The following is a 9,728-nucleotide window of genomic DNA, read 5'->3' as shown; positions in this document are numbered from 1 at the left end:
ACTGAACCTGGAACCATGTGGTTCGTAAGCAAGCTACTTACCACACAGCCACTCCTATGCCTATTAATCTACCTGTTAATCTTTTAAGTTTACTTTCTGCGCTGTCTTATTTTGTTATATAATAAACCGCTCTGATCCTCACTCTCATCTCTTCTTCATCTCCTTTTAAATATTTTTTTTCTATCACTACTCTCCACTTCTAAGGTTCACTAACACTTTTTTTACATGCTTTCTTTATTGCAGTTTTTATAACTTTGTTTATTCATCAGCTGAAACTACTTTAATTTTAATCTTGTATCATCATTTCAACTTCATTAAAATTGTAGCTAATATATGTGTGTATATACATGTGTGGCTGGACATGTCTAAATGTATATCAGCAGACACACTCACAAATGCTTTTTTTTATATATATGTCTATTATTTCTATTCTATATTTTTATTTCTCTTATATATTTGTTTCCATTCTATATGAATAAGAAATAATACTATGGCTACAGAAATCGTCGAGATCTAAACACGAACACATTTAAGGTTCTCTTCTTTCAAAAACTCCACTCATTTGGATAGAGAACTAAGCGAATTCTATCTTTCATTTGCAATTAGCACTTGGAGACCTGTGATTGACTTGACTTTCCCTTACATGGAATATTTTAACAGGACCAAACCATATTTAATGGAAATTTTCCAAGCACTTTGTAATATCACTTACTGACCGATCAGAAGTATTGTGAGTTTGATACTGCAGACAACTGTGCTTTTCAGAAAACTTCTAGAAGTCCCAGACTCTCAAATGAATTAACCAATAAGAATTGTCTTTAAAAAGATCCCCCATAAAAAAATCTGTTTTGGTTATGTGAAGGCATAAATTTTGAGTTTTCTCTATATATAATGCAAAGAAGCTTGATAATGTTGTCATTGCAGATGGCTGCAAATGCTGCTTAATATGATCAACATTAATCAATGGAAGCTGACTCCACAAGTGCATCTTAGGATATAACATAGTTTGTGTGTATGTATGTGTATCACACAGATGCCCATATACACACACGCATATAGTATTATAAACCTATTTTACTAGTTTCATACTAAAGAGTTTCAAAATGTCGGTCTTTGAACCCCTCAGACAGAGTACTTGGGTAGGCATAGTGCAAGGTCATTGATGCTGGGGGTAAGAAAGCATCATATACAGTTTAGGAGTGTTGTAAAAAATGTGAAAAAAAAAAAAGGAGCTAAGACAGAAGGTGCCTTCAGGACTAAATTTAACAACCACAAGTCCTCCTTTAACATCGAGGACAGCTGACATGTCACAGCTTTTCTTTCTTTTCTTTTACTTGTTTCAGTCATTTGACTGCAGCCATGCTGGAGCACCGCCTTTAGTCAAGCAAATCGACCCGGGGACTTATTCTTTGTAAGCCCAGTACTTATTCTATCGGTCTCTTTTGCCGAACCGCTAAGTGACGGGGACGTAAACACACCAGCATCGGTTGTCAAGCAATGCTAGGAGGACAAACACATGCACACACACATAAATATATATATATATATATACATATATACGACAGGCTTCTTTCAGTTTTCATCTACCAAATCCACTCACAAGGCATTGGTCGGCCCGGGGCTATAGCGCAGAAGACACTTGCCCAAGACTCCACGCAGTGGGTTTGAACCTGGAACCATGTGGTTGTTTAGCAAGCTACTTACCACACAGCCACTCCTGCGCCCACAGCTGTAGCAAGGCATATGCATATATATAGTTGTTGAAAGCAAGTGCCATAGATTACTGCATCAAGTGGATAGTATTGGTGGGATGTAAACAATACTTTAATAGCATTAGAAGATGCGGTCTCTGTTTAGCAGACAATAACAATTGTACTGATGAACTCTATTCCCCATGATACTTACCCGAGCTGCAGAAGTGCAATTTTCCTATCCTGCTCTAATATTCATAAACATGGTTTTGGAGATACTGGCAAGCCAAACTAAGAATATAAACATTAACGCTTCCAGCATGGATATTTTCCATCACCACTAGCTTAGGATTTGTCATTCCACACCTAGATTATAACACATGAACAAACACATACATACTTGAACATCCACGCATAGTGGTAAGACTGACTCATCATATCCCCACTCTCCCCACCACACACATCAACACAAACACCCTTCCACGCCCAACCTGAATCTGAATTTATAGACATATAGTTCATGCACCATGACGGCACTCATTAATCCCTATCAAGAGACATGAGTCTAATAAGCATAAATTTCTTTCCTGGGTTTCTTTCATAAAATTTTCAATGTGTGTGTGTTTTTTTTATGACACCTGAAAACTAGATGTGAAATTTTTTAACCTGTAATGGGAAAGAGTTCATGTCATACTTTCCTAGCAACACTTGTGATGAGTACCAAAACTGGATTCCCGTAATTCTTGTGTACACAAATGATTGGTAAAAATGGTCTACGATATAGTATTATATACGTAACTGATAGACCAGCTAGCTTTTCTTGACTTGTTGATTCTTTGTGTGTGTACATATGAGTGTGTGTCTGTGTGTGTTTTTTTTTGTGTGTGTATATATATATATATGTATATATATATATATATATATATATATAAACATTTGAGCAAGGTTGGTGCGAGTGTCGCTGGACTGGTTCCTATGCAGGTGGCAAGTAAAAAACACCACTTGAGTGTGGCCATTGCCAGTACCTCCTGCCTGACCCTCGTGCCGGTGGCACATAAAAGCACCCTCTACACTCTCAGAGTGGTTGGCGTTAGGAAGGGCATCCAGCTGTAAAAAACCCAGCCATCTGGTTCATCAGTCCTCAGTCAAATCGCCCAACCCATGCTAGCATGGAAAGCGGACGCTAAACGACGATGATGATGATGATGATGATGATATATATATATTTCTATGGCCATTGAAAAAGTAATGACACTGGCAGTGTTCCAGCATAATCTCAGAATTTGGGCTGAAATGCATGATAGAATTAGTGAATAAAGCAACATATATATAGATATATATATATATATGTCTGAAAAAAGTCACACTCCTGTTAGGGGCCTGAAAATCTTGAAGTAGCATGGAACTGAATCAAACTGCTTTCAACATATATATATATATATATATATATATATATATATATATATATAAATACACGCATATATAATGTAAATAAATACATGTTTTATGTTATGATTACCTTAATCAGGGGATTAAAGAGAGAACCATTTATGCAAAGAAGGATTCAGCACTTTTCAGTGTAGTGTGCAATATTTATTTGCATACACAGTATCCAATGATTGTAGAAACATTTGAAAACCAGTAGGTCCAAGCCTATTGATTTCTTGTTAGGTATGTGCAGGTGTGTATGTATATATATGTGTGTGTATGTGCATGTGTCAATATATATATATATATATATATATATATATATATATATATATGTATATATACATATATACATATATACATATATATATATATAATATATATATATAATATATATATATATATATACATACATATATACATATATATACATATATATAATACATATATATACACATATACATACATATATACATATATATACATATATATAAATACATATATATATATATATATTATATATATATATATACATACACACAAACACATATAAATATATACCCACACACATACATATATGCATAGGTTTATATATATGTATATGCATGTATATATGAGCGTATATATATATATACCCACACACATACATATATGCATAGGTTTATATATATGTATATGCATATATATATGAACGTATATATATATATATACCCACACACATACATATATGCATAGTTTTATATATATGTATATGCATATATATATGAACGTATATATATATATATACACACACATACATGCACACACATACTCATACGCTGATCCTCGCACATGCACAGACAAACGCTCTAAAGTGATTGAAAATTTAATCTGCTCACGGATATCCGAGTCATTCAAACAACATCACATTCACAACTTCACCATCCAAGCCAACACATTATACAGTGCAAAACCATACCACCACACCTTAACACATTACATCTGCAACACAACTTCCATCACAACCATTGAAATATATGTTATTTATTTCTGATGTTATTGTTTTGAGTTTTATCTTTTGTTTTATGTTTTTTTCATTTCTTGTTCATTTCTTTTATTTTCTGGCTTTCAGATTTCCTATATACTGATTTTTACATTTTTTTTTTGTGATTTTGGAATACTTTATCCGTTTTTTTTATATATATATATATATTTTATTTTCATGATGAATTTACTTTTTATGTATTTATTTCCATTCTATAAAGCAATAGAAATTTTGCTATAGATAAAGAATCTTTCTTTCTCTCTGTCTTTGACCTTATGCTTCATTGGTATGTATGCATGTACGTGTATATGTATACACATATATACATGCTTCGGTACTTGTAAGTATGCATTAATTCATCTATGCATCTCTCTATCAGTGTCTCTATCAATTGCTTTACCCCTCTCTCTGAATGCATGTCCCTCTCTCCCTCCCTCTATTATAAACACTTGAGTGTATATAAAGACACACACACATACATATAAATATGTTTATGTATGTATTTGTATACGTATATGTGTGTGTGCATATGTGTGTATGTATATTTGTATTTATATATTTATATGGGAGTGTAGAAGTATGTGTGTGTGTGTGTATAGATATATTTATAGATATATATATATGGATACATGGATATGTATATCTATCTGTATACATTTGTATGTGTATGTATACATATATGCAAGTCTTTATACAATTTATGCATTATATTTACATTTATATATATATACATACATACATACATACATACATGCATATATATATATGCATATTTGTGTGTATATATATATATATTTGTGTGTGTGTATATATATTTATATATATATACTTATATATATATACACATATATATACATACATACATATATACATAAATATATATATATATATAGAAATAGAAATAAATACAAATAAATAAATATATATATATATATATACACACACATACATATATATATATATATATAATATATATATATATACACACACATACATATATATATATATATATATATATATATATATATAATATATATATATATATATATATATATATATACATGTATGCATTTACACATAGACATATGTAGGTTTATTGGAACTAATTGGGAAAGTACAAACCAATACTTAACACTATGTACATATTATATTCAGCAGTAAAGTTACATGACTGAAAGATCGAGTGTTTCTTGCATTTTACATATCAACCTAATGAACGTTTTTTGAAAATTTTAATTCATACCTACTTAAAGAGTGAATTTACAAATTTTTTTAGTCATTTGGATTAGTGTAATGCATAAAATTCTTTGCCTCTGTGTCACTTATGTTTTTTCTAGAAGCACTCCGTCGGTTACGACGACGAGGGTTCCGGTTGATCCGAATCAACGAAACAGCCTGCTCGTGAAATTAACGTGTAAGTGGCTGAGCACTCCACAGACACGTGTACCCTAACGTAGTTCTCGGGGATATTCAACATGACACAGAGAGTGACAAGGCCGGCCCTTTGAAATACAGGTACAACAGAAACAAGAAGTAAGAGTCAGAGAAAGTTGTGGTGTAAGAGTACAACAGGGGTTGCCACCATCCCCTGCCGGAGCCTCGTGGAGCTTTTTAGGTGTTTTCGCTCAATAAACACTCACAACGCCCGGTCTGGGAATCGAAACCGCGATCCTATGACCGCTAGTCCGCTGCCCTAACCACTGGGCCATTGCGCCTCTACAATCACTTATGTAACATATCAATTACATAAAATATAAATATACCATCACGTAGTGTTCAATTTCTCCTGTTTTTTTAACAAACCTGTTCTGTGGACTATAAATTGATAAATCCTATATATTAACATGAATTCTGCAAGCCAGCGTGTAACAATATGTAAGCTGTTACTAGAAGCAGCATATGCATTTACTCAACACACACGTGTTGGAAAGTACATTTTTGAAATCCAATTGCATAAAAAATTGTTACACATATATCAGATTCAAGGCAAGAAAATTCCACCACAAATTAAAGCACCAGAAGTTTTTCAATTCAATTTGCAGAATGTGATAAAGAAAAAAAAATTCAGAAATTATTCTAACACTTTCTAAGATATCTTAACTTGTGTCTTAAAGCATTCCTGTAACTCTAGTTAGTTGCATTTCCCCTCAAATAGGATGAAACTATTTATGAATTCCAAGATTTCTATAGATAGTTCTTAGCAACATTACGTAAACTTCTAAGAAAACTAAACCTAATACTGATAGCTTTTATTAACAAGTAAGCAAACATTTAGTCTCTGCCTTTTATGTGAATATAATAAACAGTCTACTTGCTAGACTCTCACTGGATTACTTCAAAAGACTCTGAATCTAATTTTTTTTTACCTGGAATTAAATGCTGGTTTGTTTATCAAACTAACAGTGAAGGAAATCGTATTAATACCATTAATAGTAGAATTATACAGTCATCTTATCCTCATCACTGGAAACAAAATTTACATGATAATCAGTGCAGGCATGGCTGTATGGTAAGTAGCTTGCTTACCAACCACATGGTTCCAGGTTCCAATAGCTGTAGTTCATAGAATTTGACATTATTCTTTGACTGAAAGCCATATGGTTCAGCTGTATACACTTTATAATCTGGCCGAAATATTCTACATGGTTTATATTCAAACTGGCCAAATCTGATCTCTGATACCAATCCTACAATATCATTCAAAAAATTTATCTGTTAGCTCATCAAAATCTCAAAGCTACAAGATACTGCATGATTAATTTGAAATAATGAATAAATAAATGAGAGAATAACGTGAATTGTGCTAAGCTTGCTATGAGACATCCTTCATACAGTAACACTTTCTGGGTAATCTGCTATTTGATGACCCTACCATCTGTTTTGATGGAGCTAAAGTATTTATTTTAGAAAACCTGCTACCTTGAGTTGGTTTTATTATACAGGGATAAAGGTTTAATTGTAACCCGTCAGTGGAATAACAATTTGTTAGATTTTAAAAAGATTTCGTTTATACTTCAAAAGTTTTGACCATAAGATTATTCTAAATGTTAGTGTTTTAGATCTTAAACTCATTCTCAGTTCAGTTGATTATAGCTCTAATCATGTAAAATTCAACCATCCTCTCTTCCCTTCTGATAAAATTTACCTTAGTAGGAGAATATATGGAATAACTTTTGATGAAAAGATGTATTAACATCTGACAATTTTGAGTACATTCCCAACAAAAAAAAATGTTAGCAACACCAAAAGAAGGGAAGCTATAAGGTGCAACTTTCCTTTTACATAAAATACCGATCTCACATCAACCAATCTTTTCTAAATATAGATATAAGCACTTACCTTACAACTATAAGTTGCATAAAACTCTTAATAACAATAACCTCAAAGTAAGTTGCAGCTGTATGGATAATTTTGCCTTGTCATGAAAGGTTTACAGGAAAAAATTGCTTACTTCTCTCATTCTTCACATTGATGTGAAAACCTTAACAGAAGCACATGCTTTTCAAGCATTAAATGTTTTCAAAAGGTGTTGTAAATTGCATAAAGGTTTCTGTCAATAGTAACGATAATATAAAGCACCACATAGGCCTCAGAGATGACAGATTTATATCCAGATATGTTCAATGCACATGCGTGTTTAGACATAAAGTTAAAAGGGCCACAGAATGCTTGAGATACATCAGTTGTTTCAAAGATAATGGTATATCTGACCTCAATCTTGATGGAACATTTATTAAATCCACTCTTGTCTATTTGAATTGCTACCAATGCTCCCTTTGCAGATCTAAAAAATTCAGCACCTAATACGATTTTTTCAACTGTTAAATTACAAATTCAAGCCAGTATTTTTATGCCCTCACTAAACAATATTTATCCAACCATCTTCAAATTAACTAGTAGAGGATTGCGTGCAAGTATTGCAGAAGGCATGCATTTGCCTAACCTACTTGTTTATCAAATTGCTCTCCAATATTCTTTAACTTTGCTCTAATGATTTTTCATTTCTTTTTTTTTTTAGTTCTCACCTTTAACCCATTCAAGTGGCCCATATGCATAGACATGCTGTATGTAAAACGTTCATTTATATATTTGTATAAGCATGTATATATACATGTGTAAGAATGTGTGTGTGTGAGTATATATATGTGTACGTATATATGAGTACATACATGCATGCATATATATATATATATATATATAAATTAAAAATAGAACACAAAGGATATCGTAGTTCACGTGTTTCAAGCCTTATAAACAATCCATTATTACATCAGTGTATTATTGATATAAAAGATGATTTAAAGCTCTCTTCAGCCACAAACATTGTCAGTCCAAAGATTACATCACAATATAAATAGATTGGTGATATAGTATGGGCAGATTTTCGAAATCCAATGAATCCTTATACATTTATACAGTTAGGAAATTATACAAATATAATTTTTCAAGGAGATATGATAAACCTATTATAATGGGTAATACTACATGTACTTTTCATATTTTTTATATTGTGATGTAATTCTTTGGACTAACAATGTTTGTGGCTGAAGAGAGCTTTAAACCATCTTTTATATCAATAATAAACTGATGTAATAACGGATTGTTTATAAAGCTTGAAACACATGTACCACGATATCCTTTGTGTTCTGTTTTTAATTTATATTTGATATATACTCTCTCACCTCTGCCACTATCTGGCATATACAGGTGCTTACACTTATCAAATATTCACTCTAAATTTACAGTACCTACTATGTATATATATATATATATATATATATATATATATATGCATAAGTACATATAGTTAGATGGTTAGATATTACTACATATATATATACATATTTCTTTTGTGCGCATATGTATGAGTGTATGTGTGTTGGATATATAATATATATATATATATATATATATATATTCGTGTTTAAGATGTTATTGACATACACACATGCACATTCCTGCAAGCAAGTAAATGGATGCACAAAATATATATTTGTGCAAAATATAACCTGCAACATTAAACTTCATATTTTATTCACTTACGTTTTTATATATCTAGATTTCATGAAACCAGTTTCCTTACTTTTCCCTGCACGTCTATATTTTTATGAGCTTGTACATAATTAAACATATATGTGTACATGTATCTATTTATGTATTTATATATCTATATGTGTATGCATATATGTAAATACGTATACATATGTGTGTGCATACACACATATATGTGTATATATTTATATGTTTCTATGCGTGAGGATATGCCCATGAGTCTGTTTTTGTACAACTAGTTATACTGTTTGTACTCATACAAATATATTTTTTCATTTTTCTTTATCCTTTCGGACTGGTTTTAAAATGTATTGATTATCACATAACCATCACACTTCAATAAAATTTTTGAAAGAAAATTCTGGAAAAAAAAAATTGTAATTCACAACTATATAGTGAGGGAATTCTACAAATTTAGGTTAGTATGATAAGTTGAATATATAAAATTCTTGACCCTCGAGTCACTCATGTAACTTTACACACACACACACACACACTCACATATTTACATATATATTATATATATATATTAT

General features: G+C 31.5%; 1 long non-coding RNA gene across 1 annotated transcript in view; it reads left to right on the top strand.

Annotated features, from left to right (window-relative positions):
• Positions 1–3,416: 3,416 nt before the first annotated feature.
• LOC118764461 overlaps positions 3,417–9,728 on the top strand; it is a 16,529-nt gene continuing 10,217 nt past the window's right edge. Inside the window, exon 1 of the long non-coding RNA XR_005000271.1 lies at positions 3,417–3,454. This is a non-coding gene — a long non-coding RNA (uncharacterized LOC118764461). The remainder of the gene's footprint in view (positions 3,455–9,728) is intronic.

This window comes from Octopus sinensis, linkage group LG8, assembly GCF_006345805.1.
Source record: "Octopus sinensis linkage group LG8, ASM634580v1, whole genome shotgun sequence".
Taxonomy (NCBI): domain Eukaryota; kingdom Metazoa; phylum Mollusca; class Cephalopoda; order Octopoda; family Octopodidae; genus Octopus; species Octopus sinensis.
Note: the sequence above shows the minus strand (reverse complement) of the source record. Positions and strands in the feature narration are given on the sequence as shown.